The following is a 19977-nucleotide window of genomic DNA, read 5'->3' as shown; positions in this document are numbered from 1 at the left end:
CGCAGCCCGTTGATATGTGGCTCCAGCATTCTTCAATCCAAACGGCATCACCCTGTAACAGTACGTCCCCCACGGGGTGGTGAAAGCAGTCTTCTCCCGGTCTTCGGGTGCCATCACTATCTGGTTGTACCCTGAAAAGCCGTCCATGAACGAAAGCAAAGCATGCCCTGTTGTAAAATCTACCAACTCATCAATGTGCGACAGGGGGAAGTCGTCCTTCGGACTAGCTTTATTCAAATCCCTGAAATCTACACATACTCGAATCTTGCCATCCTTCTTCGGCACTGGGACAATGTTGGCCAACCAAGTCGGGTACTCAGATACCAGCAGGAAGCCTGCATCAATTTGCTTGGTGACCTCTTCTTTGATCTTAATGGCCCAATCAGGACGGATCCTTCTGAGTTTCTGCTTGACAGGTCGGGCCTCGGGATCAAGAGGGATCCGGTGCTGTACAATCTCAGGATCGATTCCAGGCATGTCTTCATAGGACCACGCGAAAACATCTTTGAAATCTTTTAATAAAGCGACTAATCGCTCGCGTTCCTCTGAAGACAACGTGGACCCGATCTGGACCAGCCGCGGGTCCTTCTCAGTACCAACATTCACAGTAGTGATTTCGTCCATTAAGGGTTTAACAAATCTTTCCTGCTCTTGATCAATTAAACGTTGCAAAACCGGAGGAATTTCTTCCTCGTCGTTTTCATCAAAATTTTGAAAATCCTGATTTAAGCAATAAATCAAAGGCACAGAAAAATACTCAGAAACCACATCATCATCATTCTCATTAAATACTTCCAAGCCGTCCGATTCTTCTGTTACAACAGACTCAAAAGAGAAAGAAAACGACGACCTAGACAGGACTGTGGCATCCGGGTTATCACCCCAAGGAATACCGGACTCAGACTTAGTCGAGCTGGAACCTGATTCCGACTCACAGGACTCGGTGGAATCAGATTCCGGCTCACTACCTGACCCGGTGCTGCTAGACAAAAATCCTTCTTTATATTTCCAGATGAGAGAAGGTGCAATGGATGCATCCAAAATATCTGATGGTAGGCCCGCAGCCGTTTCATTCCCGATCATGCACACCGAGGAGTTATCCCCCGAGCACTTCTGTTCGATCGGAGGATCTGACAGTAGACATGCCAGTGCTACCCCCATCTCATTTTCAGCGTCCTCAGACTGCACTCCTTCACTCTGCTCAGCCACAGCCGATATATCTGCCTGCCCCTCGGCGATGTCATCCTCAGGTAGCTGTAGATCAAAGAAAATTTCAAACCCCGGTATGCGCCTCCTCTCTGCGTTCAGCCACGGCTCGGGGAAGCCACAGAACGGAAAGTCCTCCCCCTCCCGGACGAAGCGTCCGTTTAGGGTACCCTGAATGGGCCGGTGCATTAAGTCAAAGGGCTTCCCCATCTGTTTTGCTCTGGCTCTTCCGGTCATCTCCTTTCCTTTCCTTATCCAGTCCTCTTTGGTGGGTAGGTAACCCAACCTAAAGGTATGAGGGTTGTGTGGCTCTTCGGCCAATGCCGCGACGCCCTTCCGGCCGCTTTTTCCCAATCCCATCCCGGGGATGTCCTGGAGTTTGTTCATGAGATAGACTGCTTGGGCACTGACATATACCCCTTCATTAGCTGCCATGATGTCCTGTACAACCCGAGCCTCAGCCAAGGTAAAACCTGATATGAACACGTCTTCCATACCGTGCTCGATTTCTAGAACAGGCGTAGACACCTCCGGTGGTGGATGAATCGATGAGTTTCCAAAAATAATGGCTACCCCCTTCCCATAGGGGTATTTCACCATTTGATGTAGGGTAGAGGAGACCGCCTTTACCTGATGCAGCCACGGCCGCCCCAAAAGCAGGTTGAACGTTGCGGGAACCTCCAAGACATGGAAATCTATTTCGTGCTATCCCGACCCAACCTTTGTCTGAATCTTAACTGTCCCCATTACTTCCCGGCTTGTGTTGTCATACGCCCGAATCACCTGGGCCGTTGGTACAAAATCCGCGACTTTTAAACCGATCGCATAGGCTGTTCTTGCCGGACAGACGTTGATGGCGGAGCCTGTGTCGACAAGCACCACGGGTATCCATTTATCTCTGCACTCCACAGAGATGTAGAGCGGTTTGTTATGATTCGCACCTTCAGGTGGTAATTCTTTATCAGAAAAAGTCAACATCGGGGCAGCCCCTCCCGAAAAGACTAGGCCCACCAGCTGTTCGGGCGTGGTGTCTATGGAAAGCTTGGCTTTGTCCATGGCCGAGAGAACCGCCTGCCTATGTACCCGAGAAGCCATAAGCAGTCCCCAAATGGAGATGTCTGCTTGTATCTTTTTCAATTGTCTCAATACGGCCTCATCCTCGAGTTGCTTTTCCTTTTGCTTCTCTGCCTCCCTATCCTTTCCGGACGCCTTTGGTTGATCCAGATGTGGAGGCTTGAAATACCGTCCACTCCTGGTCATGTGATCGACTTCGCCAATATACCAGGTATCATCCGGTTGGTTATTCCCCCAATCTTCATCGGTGTGGGCAAGACACAGATCATCATCTTCCCACCACATTCCATCTGCGGCCGACAGGCACCTGTCTGGTTCTGGCATGACTGTTCCGATACTTGTAGTACCTCCTATTCCTATGCTCGCGGCATTCTCCATTTCTGTACTTGCGGCAGTCTCAATCCCTATATGGGCCTTTGCCTTCCTGATTCTCTCAGAATCTTCAAATTTTTCCCGTTCTGACTGTGTCAATGCAGTAGATTGTTCAGTAATCCCTGTACTCAAAATGCTCCATTCTCGAGCGAAACTCTCGACACCGGCGCTCCCCGGCAATGTACTATGTTCTTCGGCGTTCCTGGCTGTTACTGGCGTTCCTGCCCCTGCCGGGCCTTGTTCTGACTGAAACTCTCCTACCACGTCTGGCTGATCGTCTAACCATCCTGTGGCCTCTACCGATTCCTCATAGTCGAACCAGTTGACGGCTGAGTCTTCTGGATCTTGGTCACTGTAAAACTGGAACTTGGCGAGATCCTCTTCCACAGTTGTCAAATCATCCGTTCCCTGTCCTGGACTGTCCCCTTGGATTGCACACAGCTCTCCCTCTGCTGGAAACATCACATCTGGTCTGTTCTGGCCCATCGGTGAAATGTAGTCACTCGGACTATAAGCATTGTCCATATCATTCCCAGACTTCACAGACTCTAGCTCGACAGCCCCCTTTTCCTCTGGAGTCTTCTCTCTCCTACTCTCGATGGTCACCCCGCTGGCTTGGGTTGGGTTACGGAGACATCCATCATGCACAAATCGGTGCAATCAGGAAGGAAAACTTCCGGTTTAGGCAGGTGGGAAGGTGTGATATAGATACTAGGATCGTAGGGCACGACCCCAGTATGGATGAAATTGATTCTTTTGGGTGGTGGAGCTTGGTTATGTGTGGGGAGAGGATTTGTAGTAACATTGGGTTTCTCAGGAGGTAAAATCACTCCGTTATCAATGAGATCTTGAATCTCATGGCGCAATTGAAAGCACAGGTCGGTGTCGTGACCGTGTTGCTGGTGGAATGCGCAATACTTGGCCGGATTGTGGGCAGCGGGGAGTCTTTCCGGTAAGGGCCGCGGCTCTAGGGGCTTCAGATGCCCTTTTCTGATCAAAACCCCCAAAGCTTTGGACAGGGGCATATAAAGTGGAGCGAAGGTTCTGGTATTTTTGGGAAGGTATTTGGTTGTTTGTGGGCTGCTTCTGGACGCACCGGAAAATGGCGTGGCTGCCATATTTCTTGGGGAAGGGTTGGTGGTGACCATACTCACTTCGGAGGTTCTGGTAGTTGTAGTGCCGCTCGGGCCTGCATTAGCGTTACGATTGAAAGTTCTGCGGGGCTGCTCCCGGTCGTTATCGATCAATCCTTGTTTCAAAGCACCCTCAATCTGCACCCCCATTTCATGTAGATCTGAAAAGGTAGGAAAGGGGAGTACAATCATCTTCTGCATTAGCTTCAGCTGAAGATTGCGCATAATCATCCGAATCTGGTCCTTGTCCGTGGGCCTTAAGGTCATCATCGAAGCCTTAGCCCGCCATTTGGCTACAAATTCGGAGAAGCTCTCCTTGGGTTCTTGCCTCGTTGTCTCGAGATCCCGGGTCGTGATCTCGATTTGTGTATTGTACGAGTACTGCAGGATGAAGGCCTCAGCCATCTCGTCCCAACTTCTCTTGACGTCATCCTCTAATTTGGCATACCATGTGGCCGCTACACCCGACAGGGTCCGGCCAAACAAAGACAGCTTCTGCAACCTAGTGAGGCCCATTGGCCTTAGGATGTCTGAAAACAGTCGTAGGTGCACCATAGGATCCCCAGATCCATCAAAGCGATCAATTTATGGCATCTTAAACCGGTCTGGCAGCGTCACGGCTGCGTCGGTGTATCCGTCTCCAATGTCCGGGATAGACTTCACACCTTGAGATCTCTTAAACAGCTTTTCAAGCTTGCTCATTTTTAATGCCATGGGGTCCACCTCGGACTCGAAGGGAGAATCCGACTGATTGATAGGAGTGGGTGCTTTGGATAGTTGAGGCGGAATCGGGGGCGGAGCCGGCCCCGTTGGAAAGTCAGTATCCTCTTGGACATTCCGGGTATTCGATGTTTCTTCAGGCATCGGAACCCGTAGTGGAGGAGGGACTTGCTGTGAAGTTTATGTCCCAGTTTGCTGCTGCAATCTCACAATTAAATCCGCTTGTTCGCTCACAACCGTAGCTTGCTGTTTGGCGAATTCTGCCTGCCGAACAGCATCCTGCTGCATCATTTTCATGTTGTCTTGGAGTTGGCGCACCATCTCCTCTAAGCTAGCCATACTATTCTGCTCTGATTGGATTTCTGGTATATGTTCTCTTTCTATAGGTGAAACAAGACCCTGATCCCTACTGAACTCAGGCGGGGTAGATAAGGCCCTCTGAATTGACTGTTGAGCTGATGTCCTCTGCCCAGCTGTCCTCCGTCTAGTAACCGGGGGTAGGGAGCGGTACACTGGTTGTCCGTCTATCAAATCCTCAGATCGATGGAGCCGACGACCTCTAATCCAGAGTGCTTAGGGAATATCTTCCGGGTTGGAAGCAATGGTGCTAAACTACCTAGAAAAAAGATAAATAAAGCAATAAATAAACAAACAATCGGACGGCATAACTGCTTAAATAAACACATACAACACGCAGTTGGGCATTCACAATACACTGTTGGTAAGCCGAACACACTGTTCCCCGATACTGATCACTGTCCCCTGAATTTCTGTTCCAAAAATACTGAACCTGATACCCGCGGATATAACTGATTCTCGAATTCTGATATCAATGCCCTTGGGCCTGATGCCCCAGACTTGCAAACTGGTATGCACATCCCTGTAGAGATATACTCTAAAAGCACATAGCAGGTAAAGAGAACCAAAACACCCCTATGTTGGGGTAGGGTTTCCCTGTCCTATCTTGTCAGGAGCTAGGGTCTCACTATGCACGCAGCAGTTTTCAAACAACCTAACATCGGGTAAGCAGCCTGTCCTAATTTGGAATGGTCACTATGGATCCGATATGCACTAGGTCGAATGGTCAAAAAGGGTGCCCCGGTAAAACCGGGGTTTGTGTTCCCATACTGTCAGAGCCCATAGCCGGTCAGCCTTATGGTCATGCCTTGACAAGACAAGCCTCCGGCAAACCGTTCAGGAATGGCAGATGGCAAACACTGTGTTCCTAGGCGCACCAATGCACATGCAATGCAAAGAAACACATAAGCGAAATCAAAATAGGATATCACGAGTTCAAGTCAAACTCTCTAAATTTCCCCAGCGGAGTCGCCAGAAACTGTAACACGTCCGCGAGGGACCTCGCTACAGTTCAGACTCTCGATTTGTGTCACGGTTCTTAATCTGAACCAAAGAGCCCAAATCTGGCAAATCGTTTTGAGAAACAAATTTTTGAAAAAGTAGTGCCAAACATGGACTGCTTTGCCAGATACAGAGTCGCCACCTAAATATTTTTTAATGGGGGAATTTAGGAAACCCTGACTCGGTGCCGAAGGCCACATGTCCGTCATCACCGGAGTTGTCTCGGCTCGGGAGCTTGGGTACGATCGAGGAAGGTCAGCTATGAGCACCCCCTTTCGCCTGGTCAGAAGACCGGCCTCTACTAACCATGATATCCGATTTTGAAAACGTTTATGTGTTCTTATTCCAGTTATTTAGCCTAGAATTACTATGTTATGCGCACAGCAAACAAGTATAGACTAGATTGCCTAATTTGGAAATAAGCATTGCATATCCGTTTGTTTTGAAAAGTGCTTTGGAATTTGCTACTCGCAAGTAGGCTAAAACACGGATTTCAATGAGTTTTTCCAACTCAAACAATCCAACCTTCACCCACAAGCATTCAAGCAGTTTATCATATAAGCATTTAGCCGCATGGCAAGCATACTGTCATGGCAACACTCACACGCATGTGGGATGCTAAAAACATAAATACTTACATGGTACTCCGTGCCAAAACAATAAACTAGTTAGCAAACATGCATGTCCTAGTTCATGTTAATGTGACTAATGCAACACATACAGGATGCAATCGAAGTAGGCTCAGCTAACCTAAGCATGGCATATGAAATGCGATCAATTGATGCATGTATTCAAATTGGAATTGAAATACAAATTCAATTAGCGTGATGTACCGAGCCTAATGCATGCAATACAAATGCATGAATGCACGCATGCATAGCATAAGGTATGCTAAATTAAACGTGCCCTAATCTACCATCATAAGCAGGTAAATAAAAAGGAAGAAAGAAGTGGGGATTGGAAGACATACACACACTCACCCACACTTATTACAGATTTGCCCTCGCTCGGAGGGACCAAATAAATATTACAGTCCAAATGATAAGCGAATAAATTATTACAGAATTTCTAATTAATTAGAAGAAAGAATGCAAAAGAAATGAGAGGGTGGCCACAGCCTCTGCCTCGGGATACGCGAATGATGCATGCTCGAAACTCGGCCTGCCTGGAAAACCCGCACCGTACTTCTGCCACCTCTGTTTATACTGCCCTGTCTCTCTGAAAATTGCCAAAGTCCTGGAGCAGGTCCCTTACACACTGCAGAGCACCACCGGCCAGACAGAATTCCCACCGGCATTTTACAATTTCCACCGGCTGTTCTTGAACTCATCGGCACTTCAGAGATTGCCGGTCGGCACTAAATTCTGCCGGTCGGCAGAAACTTCCTGCAGAAGACAGTTTTGACAGCAAACAGAGAACAGACAGTGCATGGCATGGGGTTTCAGGCATATGTGAGCATGGTCATGCTTCCTATCATGCTTTGAACTCAAGGAAGCATGATCCTCGATCCTCGAGCCATCAATGGTGCATGATAGCCCAAGGGATCAAGTTTGCCACTTGATATAAGGATGTATACAACACACAAAATGAGATCCAAAGCCTTATCAAGCCGAAGTCAAAGGCCTCGGTGACCGAGAATCGAGGCACATTACATCACTTGAAGTATGAATGTTCCTTGATTCCCACACTTGGTTTGACACCCCAAACCAAGTAAATGCAATGCATGTTATGCAAACATGATTCAAAATGCAACAATGACATGGAAATGCAAAGCATGCCAAATGTTATGCAACTCATATGGCAAGTATGCGATGCTAGACATGCAAGATGCAATGCTAATACGAGCAATTTAAGCAATGGGACCAAGATGTTACAACACTTAATGAAGTAATCGTGCAATGGTCACAAGACAAGCATGCGAGGGGGCCTCAAACCATAAAGGGGCAGACCTTAAACCACCCCAAAACAGCGGCCAAAGGTGCCTAATAGGGTGGACAAAAACCTATGCCAACAAGCAAACCAAAAGTCCTAAGGTTAACGCACAAAAAGGAGACACTTTACCCCCACCAACATGACCTCTCATGGCATGATTAAAACAAGTAAAAACAGAATTTTTACAGACCAAAATAGGACTCCAAACCCTCCTAATATGGCAACTTAAAAGGACTCCAAAGAGGCATATGCACCAAGGCTCATTCCTAGGCATAAGAGGGTACACCCACAAGGCATAAAGGAGGTCATGCATGCACACATACAAACATGATTCTTGGACTGAAATGTGGTCCTAAATGATGCCAAATCATGAGGATGATCACAACCATGCATGCTAGAGGTCAACATGCTCAAAGCTTTCAAGCCAAAATACATAGCACCCATAACAAACATGTCAAGCATGACCAAATGGATAACCAACAGACTTTAAGCATGGAAAAACAATACTAAAAACTTCATGGAACTAAGCCAACACATGCAAGAATCATGGCCTAATCATGAGATACACTTCTAAGCCAAATAGAGCAATGCAAAGCAAACACTATAAGCATACAAGGGAGCACAAATCCGGCCAAAAACAGAGGTTACATATGACCTAAAACATCCAAAAAACTTCTGAAATAAAGCTAAAAATGATCAAGCATACATGCTACCCTTTTAGGCCAAAATGTAAGGAAACAAGACAATGAAGGGAGAGGGGTGTCCCTCCCCTATACAAGACTTCAAACCACCTTCTTTACCACCAAAAATACACTGGTTTTCAGGGGTGAAGAGATCAAAACACTGAAGTAAACAAAGCCCTATCAAAAAGGCAACAAAAAGGGCCAAACAAGGCCTAACAAGGTGAGTTTGCACTCAAACCACAAAACGACCTTGATGAAAGTTCTAAAGCATGAAAATATAAGCCTTTTTTATGTTATACACAAAAGCTAAATCAGCAAGCAAGATAGGTAAAAAACTATTGCAAGTTTGGGGAAAATAAAGCAAGATGCTCACCCTTGAAGAACCTTTGAAGAACAAATGGTCTAGCCCTCTTCTTTTGATCAAAATCAGTCCAAAAACTCAGGAAACAACCCCCCAAGTCCCTCAATCTCGGAGCAAGGTGTAATGGTGTGTGTAATGGTGCAAAAGTAAGGTAAAATCCACCTTTAGGCCAAGGAAACACACACAAAGGGAGAGAGAGATGGAGATATAGAGATAGGGTGTATCTATATCTCTAAGCTCTGGTTTTTGCTTCTAAGTCTCTAACCTAGATCAAAGAGGAGAGCCTTCCTCTTATAGGACTCCCTCTTGCAAAGCTTATACAACAAGCTTGGTTAGAGGGCAATCCCTCCATACACGTGTATGAAGGGAGGCAGAGTTGGTGCCAGCTATCACAGCTGGCACAAAATATCTCCATAAAGTGGATGAACAGTGGTCGGCTGCCCAAAAATGTCATTTTGACAAAATTTAGTGCCGACCGGCAGAAAATAGTGCCGACCGGCAACAAACAGTGCCGACCGGCAGAAAATAGTGCCGACCGGCAACAAACAGTGCCGACCGGCAATAAAAAGTGCCGACGGAAACAAAAAGCCAGCCGATGGCCTCTAGCTACTGCCAGTGGTGTATGGGGATGCCTCACAAAGGTGCAAGTGTTTGGTGCAAAACCAGACACTTAACGGTCGAATTCGGAGATCTTGAGGCAAGGCGCATAGCCGAGACCTCCGGGAACTCCAAACGAACACAAACATGGATGATCACCGAGTGTTCAAACGGTGACGTCCAAGTCTTGAGGACGGTCAAAAATGGGGTGTCTACAACGGGCAGAGGCCCTAAGTCTCCTAAGAGTCCTTTCTAGTTCAAAGTCCAAACTCCACAATTCAGGGCAACAAGAACGGTGCCCGTGCATACACTACCCACACACACACAAAAAGTTCCGACTCTGTGCATTAAGTTATGAAAGCAAAATACCAAAGAGAAAAATACTCATAGCGGTTTAACAAAAACGCTTTACTCGTCTTGCGGGTGCTTGACGTGTAGACGTTGTCTCCAACCTCTAATCGAGCTTCGTCTTTCTTTTTAGCACTTTGGTGTTTTGCTTGCGAGTGGTTGCTTCTGTTTATGCACTTTAGTGCTGCGGTTTTTTTTTTTTTTTGTTTTTTTTTTTCAAAGCTCAGTTGTGCTCCACTTGCACTTCGGTGATAGCTCCAATTTCAAACGCTCTGCACACTTAGCAACACGAAAGTATAAAATCCTAAACTAAAAATTAAAATAAGAATGTAACTTTAAATTAACTAATTTCGCCAGAAGTCCCTGGCAACGGCGCCAAAATTTGATGGGTCATTGAACATACCAAAAATAAACACTAAACTACACCAAATTCTTTTAGAATAATGGCAAGTCTAAGTATCGATCCACAGGGACAATTGTGAAATTAAACTAATTTAATTAATAAATTCCTAAATTAATTTTGATGAAAAGAATGATTGATCATAACCTAATTTAATAACGAATAAATTAAACTAAATAATTAAATTATCAATTATGACTGAAAGTGAATTTACTGAATTGGGGGAAAACCTAGGGCGAAGAGTCCACCACTAGTCACGTAAACAGGGTTTTCAAATTGAAAACAATTATGTTATGGTTCAAACGGAATAATGCTTCGTAACTACAAGTTCAAAGCATTTAACAAGAAAATCATCACGTTCAATGTATGAGCACGGACCATCTCAAGTAGTACGAATCGTTCACTCTAAACTAAGGTAGTAATACAACTCGTCTCTCGTAGTATGATCCATCTCATACCTTGAATGCGAAAGAATAGAAAACTCTTGTATGGAAAACATTCAACAATCACAGAAAGCCGAATATTTGAAGAAATAATGGAAAAAAAAAATATATATATATATATATATATATATATGAAACTTCTAAAACACCATACAAGTGTTCAAACCATTACATAATTGAAAATCCAAAAAGAAAAACCTATTACATGGCTAGGGTTTCATCAAAACCCTAAAAAAGGAGACTAGCCACTCATGGAGGAGTGGAAGGAGGTAGGTGGAGAAGAAGCCACCATGGGAGACATGCTTGAAGCTTCAAGTTCCTTTTTCTTTTCAAACCCTAGCCTCCCTTTCTTGACAAAACAACTTTAGAACCCTAATCCTATTTTTTTCTTCTCTATTTATACTTCTGCTCTCTTCCAAACAGGTTCAAAACGTCGGGCACATTTTCCTAGAAAAGTCAACACACGTCCAGGAAGTCAACTCTCTCCAAATACCGTCTTTTTGCCCATTTTATGCTTCGACTAGGTACAACCTGATTGACATTCAACACACATAAAGTATACAGTTTGACAAGCAAGTGAAGTTAAGAGATCCTAATTAACGGCCTCAATGATGTACAATTCGGCCTTAATCAGGAAGTATAAATCTTGTCTTATATGGAGATGCCCCTCAAAAGTGCAGCCACTTTTGCATGCTTGATCAGAATTTTTCTCCTTTGAGTGTAAGGGTGGGTTATCTTAAGTGTGCCATATGGAATAGACAACCCACCAATGACTATATAAGAAACACAAACTCCTCCATTGTCCAAGTTTTTCCCTCCTATTTTAGTCTATATAAGAAACACAAACTCCTCCAGCAAAAAACTTGCAATATTCGGTTGGAACAAGAGAGAAAGAGAGGGAGAGAAAGCAAGAGGGAAAGGAGAGAAGAGAGGGGAAGAAAGGCTCAACACTTGGGATTTTTTTTACTTCATTGAGGTAAAAATACTCAACCCCTATCCTTCCTTAGATGTTTTTATTAACTAAATCTATACATTAAAAATATGCAAGAGTGTGTATTGATAATACACAAATGCTCAATGCATGTTACATTTGGATAGAATGATAATCTTACGATTATGTGATTTCTATCCTTCTTACAAATATGGATTAGATGGTTTAGCTATTGATTTTGCTCCTTATGTGTTCAAATGTTCTTCATCGTTGAATCAACCTTGCAGGCTTACGAATTTGTGTTTACTCTTCATAAATATTATTTTCTGTTATTATTAATGAAATTAAATATGAAGGATTAGAGTTTCACATGGGAATAATTGTAAGAAACCTTTTTTTTGTCTTGCATGTGATTCGTGGTGAATACAAAGTGTGTTTTTTCGCAAACTAATAAACTTCCAGCAAAACAGATTTTTAATCCATCTCGGATAAACCCAAATGAACCCATGGGAACACTTTCATTGAATCTGAAACTACTGGAGTCAGTTTAACATGTTTTCATGGTACTAGGACATTGAAAGAAATTATTTGACAACGTTTCGTGATCAAAACATATTTTTAACGTCATTGTTGTCTGGAGGCAGTAGCAATGCTGACTTTACCAGGTCACCATTTATTACACATAATGAATTTTCAAGTTATTCAAATTGGAAATGTTAGATTTTTAAGTTACCTTTCAAGTGCCGCCAGTTTCATAATATTTTATTAAGTATTGAGAGAGAAACACCAATTTTTCCAAAATGTGACAGAATCCATCCAGTTTTCTTATAAAAATTATTTGACCATCTTCTACTGGTTTTCAGTCTTCACACTCTTCTGGAAATATGTTCTAAACTCAAAAATTTAGCAAACTGTTATAACCATGACTCTTTTCGACACCGTTTGAGGCCCCTTTTTATTTTTCGAACCCAGAACACCTGTGCTGGAGGTGAATGTAACTCACTGTCCCACAAAACCAGTTTTATTCTAAAAATTATTTCTCCATTTTAAAATCGTTTTTAGCCCTGGTATTCTTCTCGAAATATTTTCCCAACTCGATGAACTAGCACCAGTTAAAATATTATAATGGTTGAACTTCGTTTGGTATGGCCTTCATATGTTTTTTTGTCTGACCATAAAGTGTGTTAATTCTTAAGAAATCTTGTGATGATTCCTAAGACATTCTATCACATTTATTTTGGTTGCCATATATGATTGTATTGTGCTATATAAACATTATGTCACTGTGGTTCTCAAAGTAAAACTCGCACATGTATAAAAATGTGAATTCGACGAAGTAAAGAAACACGAAATTGAATCGATGATACATTAAAAATTTTAAAGTGATGGGGCGAGCCCGGTTTAGAAGCTTGCGCAAGTGAGTTGCGAACCCTAACATGGCATGGGAAGGTATTTCGGCTCTTATCGGTGTAGGCGATATAAGGTTGGTGGTGCGGGTGTCACAACATAGACCGTTCCCTTGGGGCAGATCGTGATGTCACGACTCAGGTACGTAACCCTGGTGCGTGGGCATCATTGGTAGTTACAGCAAGTAACATTTGAATATTTGACCAAGGGAGAGTCAGAATTGCCCGTGGCCATTGCTTAGCGGTTGAGTGGAAATAGTGCTCCGTGGAGAGTTACTTAAACTTATATAATAAACTAAATCTATGAGAATTTAAAAAGAAAAGTGGGCATTCTCCTTATGATGAAATATTGCTTTTGTTTGTCATTTCTTTATTTATTATCTATTGTTATTATTTCAACTGATGGCATTCCTGTTATGCTTATTAAATGCTACTTGTTATTCTGCTACTATACGTTATTTATTAATTGTGAGTATTATTATCGGGGTGGGTATTTCAGGTTGTAGTATCTTATTGAGCTCGTCACTCATTGGCATTCCCGTTGCCCTGGCGTTTCATGCCAGGTACTGAAGAAACCGAAGGAAACACCGAGGTGTTGGAAGGCAACATTCAGCCCTGATTAGCTTGAAGCGTGCCAAAGTTCCATGAACCATTTTTCTGAGTTTTCTAGTTTTTCTCTAGTTTCTTTTTATATTTGTGTACTAAGACAAAGTTTTAAGTATGACTGGAGTTGTAATTTAAGAACTTTTAGTTTTTGTGTTGTTAATTAATAGATGATGGTAAATTTGGTGGCAACATTGATGAGGATTCTTAATTAAGAAAATTGATTTTATGTTTTACACCTTATTATGATGTCCTCAAATTTGGGGGCGTCACAGCCCTACAGGGTGGTTCAAGCAAGCTCAAGTGGGTACTACAAGCTTGTAAGGGTTGAAGATGGCTTCCGAACTGGCCCGCTCAATGCAAAGTTTATCAAGCGTTACTACCCGTAGATAGACTCATCTATGTTGAAATTCATTTTCATTTTTTTTACTTTGTCTAAAAGTTGTATTTCCCTTACGTTATGAAGAAGCTGGTTTTCTTTATGGTGTATGTTTATCCCATCACTTGCAGTGAATATATTATACTTTTGTCAAGAAAGTTGAAGAATTAATGAGAATATTTCAGCTTTTATAAACATGTGTATATGATTGTTCTTTCCATTATATCATTTGAAATAAATATTTTATCAAGTAGAATGAGAAAACAATGCGAAAATCTCCAAACAATAAAGATTTTGTCATTTCATTGCATTGTCCTAGATAAAACATTTTTATCGAAAGAGGCAAGAAAGTAACACAAAAAAAAAAAAAAAAAAAAAAAAAAAAAAAAAACTCAATCTCTCCTAAAAACACCCTTGAAGAAGCTGCCCGTCACATCTACATCCTGAGGACAAACAACTTAGTGTGCCTTTAAAGTCTCCAAGGCCCGAGCATAGCCCGACTCAAGTTCACGAAGAGTTGCCTTTGTCTCATCTATAAAGGTCCGATAAGAGGCAAGCGTAGACAAAACTTCCACCCGGCGATTGGCGTTTGAAGCTATATCTAGGCACTTCTGAAGCCATGATAGATCCACTTGGTGACGCTCCATATCAGAGATTCCCTAATACGCTGTCTCGACTACTTTCCCGTTAAGGTCACACAGCCATTGCCTGTCCAAGCTATATAGGATAGTGGCAAAGGACTCGAGAAAAGCAATCTGAATAAGTGGACATTGGCAAGCAAATGAAGCAAAGGTCTCAGGGTAACTCGAATGCACAAGCTATATAACTGAAGCAAACTCAGGAGCTACCCAATAATGGAGAAATGATACTTTGCCAGAAGTTGAATGAGGAATTGGGGCCAGAAAGGTACTAGCCTCAGGAATCTCCCCAATGTCTATTGGGTTAGATGAACCACCCGGAGGGGTAACTTCCGGCAGAGGTCCCGAGCTTGAGAATACGAATCAATAAGGGGAAAGACCAAAAGCATCACTATCAAAGTGGAAATCACTGAGATTCAGATCCAAAACATTCGAAGGCACTTGCGATGAAGAGCCTCTAGCAGTCGTCTCAAAGGCAGGTGTCTCCCCTTGAGAAGGAGAACCATGAAGAGTCACAAAGAGAGTCAGAGCAGAGTCCGAGGCAGGTGAAGGCAAGACACCGGTAGCGGCCAACACTGAAGAAAAGATAAAGAAGTCTTATTAGGGGCAGGGAGCAGTAAAGCCATTTGAGTAAAAAAAAAATTCTCACAGATAGAAGTACATGACAAACTTCAGAAAGAAAGATTACCTGAGGGAGAATCATTATGCAAAGCTAGGGCAACAACTGAAGGGCTCCTAGGATCAACAAAGTCACTTGGCTGTACAAGGGGCATTTGATCGATCTCAACATCTAATGAAGCCAGAACAGTAGCAGTCATCCCTGAAAAAGGAAGGAAGCCCAGAGGATGAGAATCACCATAAGTACCAGAGCGAGCCTTAGAGACTTCTAGCACATCCACCTCCATACTATTCCCGGAGGCGCACCTCATCTCTACATTGCTTCCAAAAGGATGGCCTGCGGCATCAATTTTTGTGGCACCAATCCCTTCAACAATCTCAGCATCAGAGCCACAGTTCTCAATAATCTCAACATCAGAACAGTGAGCCCCGATAACCTCGTCACCAAGATAACACTCCTCCTCTGAAACTGAGCGATGAGGGGAACATCTGAGCAATTGAGAGGCATCCTCAGTCACGATAGGACAGTGACGATGCATACGTGGGACAAGGTCACAAAAATGATCAGAAGACTCAGCCTCATCATCATCATCTATAACTACTATACGAGGGGTGGGAATCTTCACGAGTCTTGCAGACAAAAGGAAGGCGTCGTCCAGGTCTGAGTCCGGCAGGCAGCATGGCCAGTAGCCACAATACTGAGAACGTCAGTAACTGCAGGGTCCTACACAACAAGGGAAAATGAAAAGTGTTCATTTAAGAAGGTATAGTCGCAAAAAGGAAAGTAACTTCAAATAAAAAAAAAATGAGCTCTGGCATGTCTGAGTTTTTGAAGAGCTGGTCATTACACTGAAGAGAAGCACCAAAGGTGAGCGATAGCTTGGGCCGCGATGCCTACGGTTGTCGGGGCTGCGACAAGTCGATGGCTGGCTCGCGACGTTAAGGTAGGTCGACGGCGTTGCTTGGAGCTACGACGACAGCCCGCAAGAAGGCAGCGATGGTCTTCAATGCAGAATAGAAATGCTGGCTTGTGAAAGAAGAAGAGACCCGCTGGTCATGGTGGTCTCTTGCTTTTTTGAAGAAGATGCAAGTTTAGTGAGAGAGTGTGTGTGCCACGGGATTTCAAGGAAAGAAAAAGGTATTGATTAGGTCTTTGTCCGTTTTCTTTAAATAGAAAAAAATGGGAGGTGTGATGTTCGAATATTCCCTCAGAATATACTATTTATATGTATATATATATATATATATATCCATATATAGATGGATCTGTTGTATTGCCAAACAAGAAAAGAAAAAGCTTGGTTTGTGGCCTCTCAGATTATTCTACTCTCTCTATATATATTTATATATATAAAAGGCCTAGGTTATTTTAAGATTTATTTGGCTGTCAGAAAGTGGATTTTGAATAAAGAATTTTGGTGGTGGTCTTCAAGAATTGCATAAGCAAAGTCAAGTTTGACTTTAAAAAAATAATAATAATAATAATAATAAATAAATAAATTAGTGGACCCTTGGATGTTCATGAAGGATCAAAAATCTGGAGTCATGCAAGCTTTTCAGAGAATTGAAGAATTCAAGTTGACTTTCGAAAAAAGAAATCAGTGGCAAAAAAAAAAAGTTAAAAAAAAGTTCTAAAAATAATTATAAAAAAAAAAGTTATTTATTTATTTATTTAATATTACTTGTCGATTTCGTCCGTAAATTGTGGTGAGTCATCAACTTTATCCATAGGCTCTGTCAAGACAACATATTTCTGGGGACGTGATGCGAAGCAGGGCCGAAGGAGTGACAATATGCATGTCTGAGAAATTTAAAATTTCTCATACACGCAAGGGGCAAATATAAGAGGAGTTTGTTTGAACCCACTAAATTAATTAGGCCCAATAGTCCAAGGTTGGTGGGCCCGAATTTATCACAAGTCCAAGATTGGTGGGCCCGGATTTATCGCCATCAAATGGGTCGAATCGCTCTAAACCTCGAAAGGGTTCGGATCCATGAACTTAGACACTTACTCGAACTCGGACTCGAAAGGGTTCGGATACACAAACCTAGAGATCCGAAACACTTGGTTTCGAACAGATTTAAATGCAATCTAGAAGCAGCTCCATCAATGAGTCCCAGAACACTTACGGGTTCAGAGCTTTCCGGGATCTACGCACCAGAACCATGGGCGTAATGGAGTTCGAACAAGGACCCGATCCCGAGGACAGTGAGTGGAGATAAATTCACTCTTCGGTTAAACTAGCCTATACTCTGGTCGAGATGGTATAACCCCGAGGGGTCCATGAGACTCGACAATATTTAGCGGCTAGGGGTCCTCTAGGAGTACCTCAACCCTTTGGGATGATTAGGGATCATTGGTTAGGTGTGGCTAAGAAGAAGGGTTCACCGAGAGGTTAATCTCCTCTTCGAGGGTTTCCCTCATTCTCGGAGAGATCACCTCCTCGGACAAGGTGGTTAGAGAGAATATTCCTCATATGTCTTGCACATGGGCTCCATCCTACATCATGAGGTGCCTATAAATAGCACCCACTCATAGCTTTGCAAGGGATGGATTTTGGAGAGATAACTCTTGGGAAATAACTAATTTCCCTTCTCCATTATCAACCTTAAGAGTGAAAGTGGGAGTTCCATGAGAGAGCCTTGCCATTATTCTCTCTCTAGCTACTTTGCCTTCTTCTCCACCCAATCTCTTATCTCCATCATCTCTTTGCTCTTGTGTTCTTAGTTGAGACTATTGAAGAATCTAAGTCTCTCATCATCTTCTAGAGAGTTCGAATTTTTCTTCAAGTATCTTTGAAGATCTTCGAATTTTTTTCAATGACGTTCTTGAACCCTCTCATGCACTATTAAACAAGCACAGCGGCTACACCTGCGTTCTCAACCACGCTAGGAGGTTAAGATAGACCAAGGGCATAATCGTAAATACATTCGAAGAGCTAGAATCCTGTGCGGTAAAGTCTCCGTCAGACTCGCCGGAATCACCGCCAGTTTGCGCCGTCGGACCGTTGCTAGACCTCGCCGGGAAGGCCCGGTCAAGGAGCGATCGGGACATGATGGTGAAATGGCTCGATAAACAGCCTCTATTGTTGGTGGTGTTCCTCCGCTTCGGAAGCCTAGGGTACTTCGGTCCGCCGCAGCTAGCGGAGATCGCGACGGCGCTGGAGAAGAGCGGCCACCGGTTCTTGTGGTCCATACGACGGCCGCCGCCACAAGGTGAGTTCAAGATGCCGACAGATTACGGCGACGATTACCAGGGTTTGTTGCCGGAAGGGTTTTTGCAACTAACGGAAAACAAGGGAATGGTGTGCGGGTGGGCGCTGCAGACGACGGTGCTGAGGTACGCAGCGGTGGGAGGGTTTGTGTCGCACTGCGGTTGGAACTCGATCTTGGAGAGCTTGTGGGTCGGTGTTCCGATCGTGACATGGCCAATGTATGCAGAGCAACAGATGAATGCGTTTGAGATAGTGGTGGATTTGGATCTGGCGGTGGAGCTAAGATTGGACTACAGGAATGAACTTGGTGGGAGCGGCGGCAAAGTTGAATTGTTGGCGGTAGAGGAGATAGAGAGAGCAGTGAGGTGTGTGATGGATGGTGAGAATTTGGTGAGGAAAAGAGTGAGAGAGATGAGAGAAAAGAGCAGAGAGGTTGTTGTGGAAGGTGGGTCTTCGTTTGGTTCGTTGAAGCGGTTGGTTGGTGATATGTTGGGAAACCACCAACCATGGAAACTTTGTTAGTATTTTTCCAAGGAAAATTTTATTTCTTACTCAATTTCACCTTATATTTGTATCATCAATTTGAATAATTATCATTTTTAATGAAATGTATTATACCATGCAACAAAATATAACTAAATTATTTTGACAATATTCAATTTAACACAAAAAATAACTAATTATAACTATTTATTATCCATAGATACAATCAAATTAAGCCAATCACATATACAAATATTTTTATGTACTCACATATGATATTTGATCAAAAGTAAAAATGAATCTTTTCTAGATCTACTTAACATCATAGGCTTGAAAAAAAATCAGATTCATGTGGAGCAGAAGGAATAATATATTTTTTTATTATTTATTATTTTTTTTATAAAGTAAAAACGAGACAATGTCAGAATTTACACCTATTTATTTCTATTCAAGGACTAGTTAGTTTCTTGATCCCACCATGTGTTACTTTTTTATTTGCTACTAATAGTTCGACATATCCAGAAAAATTGTTATCCTACGAATGTAGTTTCGACCCTTGATGTCGGAAGTCGTTTTGAATTTTATTTATGTTTCGAATTTTATATTTTTGAAACCCTAATTATGTTGTTTCAATTTTATTTATATTTTTCCTGTATAGATAACTTTTTTCTTTCATCCAACAACACCTCGCAACAAGATTGATCAAGATCAAAATTAAAATTATAAATGCTCCAAAACCAGTTTAACTCATTTATCAGTTGAACAATTTAAACACTCATATGCATCTCACTGGGCACATGATGAGGCAGTGGAAATCATAGATACTGCTCAATTCATAAAATGACATTAATGTTTAGATTAATACATTTGAAATAAAAGGTAATGGATATCACAATTATTTAAGAACAACTCAAATTTATATGTTGATAGATGTGGAGTCTGAATCTTTCTGGCTTATGGGTATGAAATGATGATCTGCTGGGCCTTGGTCTGGTTTGAACTAATAAGACTGAATTTTGTTTTCATTCAGTGAGGTGTTCAGATTGACGCAGCCTATGGTATGCTCTCAGAATTAG

At 42.8% G+C, this 19977-nt stretch overlaps 1 pseudogene; it reads left to right on the top strand.

Moving 5' to 3' along the window:
- The window catches only part of LOC114283161 (anthocyanidin 3-O-glucosyltransferase 2 pseudogene), a 131330-nt pseudogene extending 112301 nt beyond the window's left edge, over positions 1-19029 (top strand).
- The last annotated feature ends 948 nt before the right edge of the window (positions 19030-19977 follow it).

Source organism: Camellia sinensis, chromosome 5 (assembly GCF_055761805.1).
Source record: "Camellia sinensis isolate YWXY chromosome 5, ASM5576180v1, whole genome shotgun sequence".
NCBI lineage: Eukaryota > Viridiplantae > Streptophyta > Magnoliopsida > Ericales > Theaceae > Camellia > Camellia sinensis.
The sequence above is the reverse complement of the archived record's forward strand: the minus strand, read 5'-3'. Positions and strand labels throughout refer to the sequence as shown.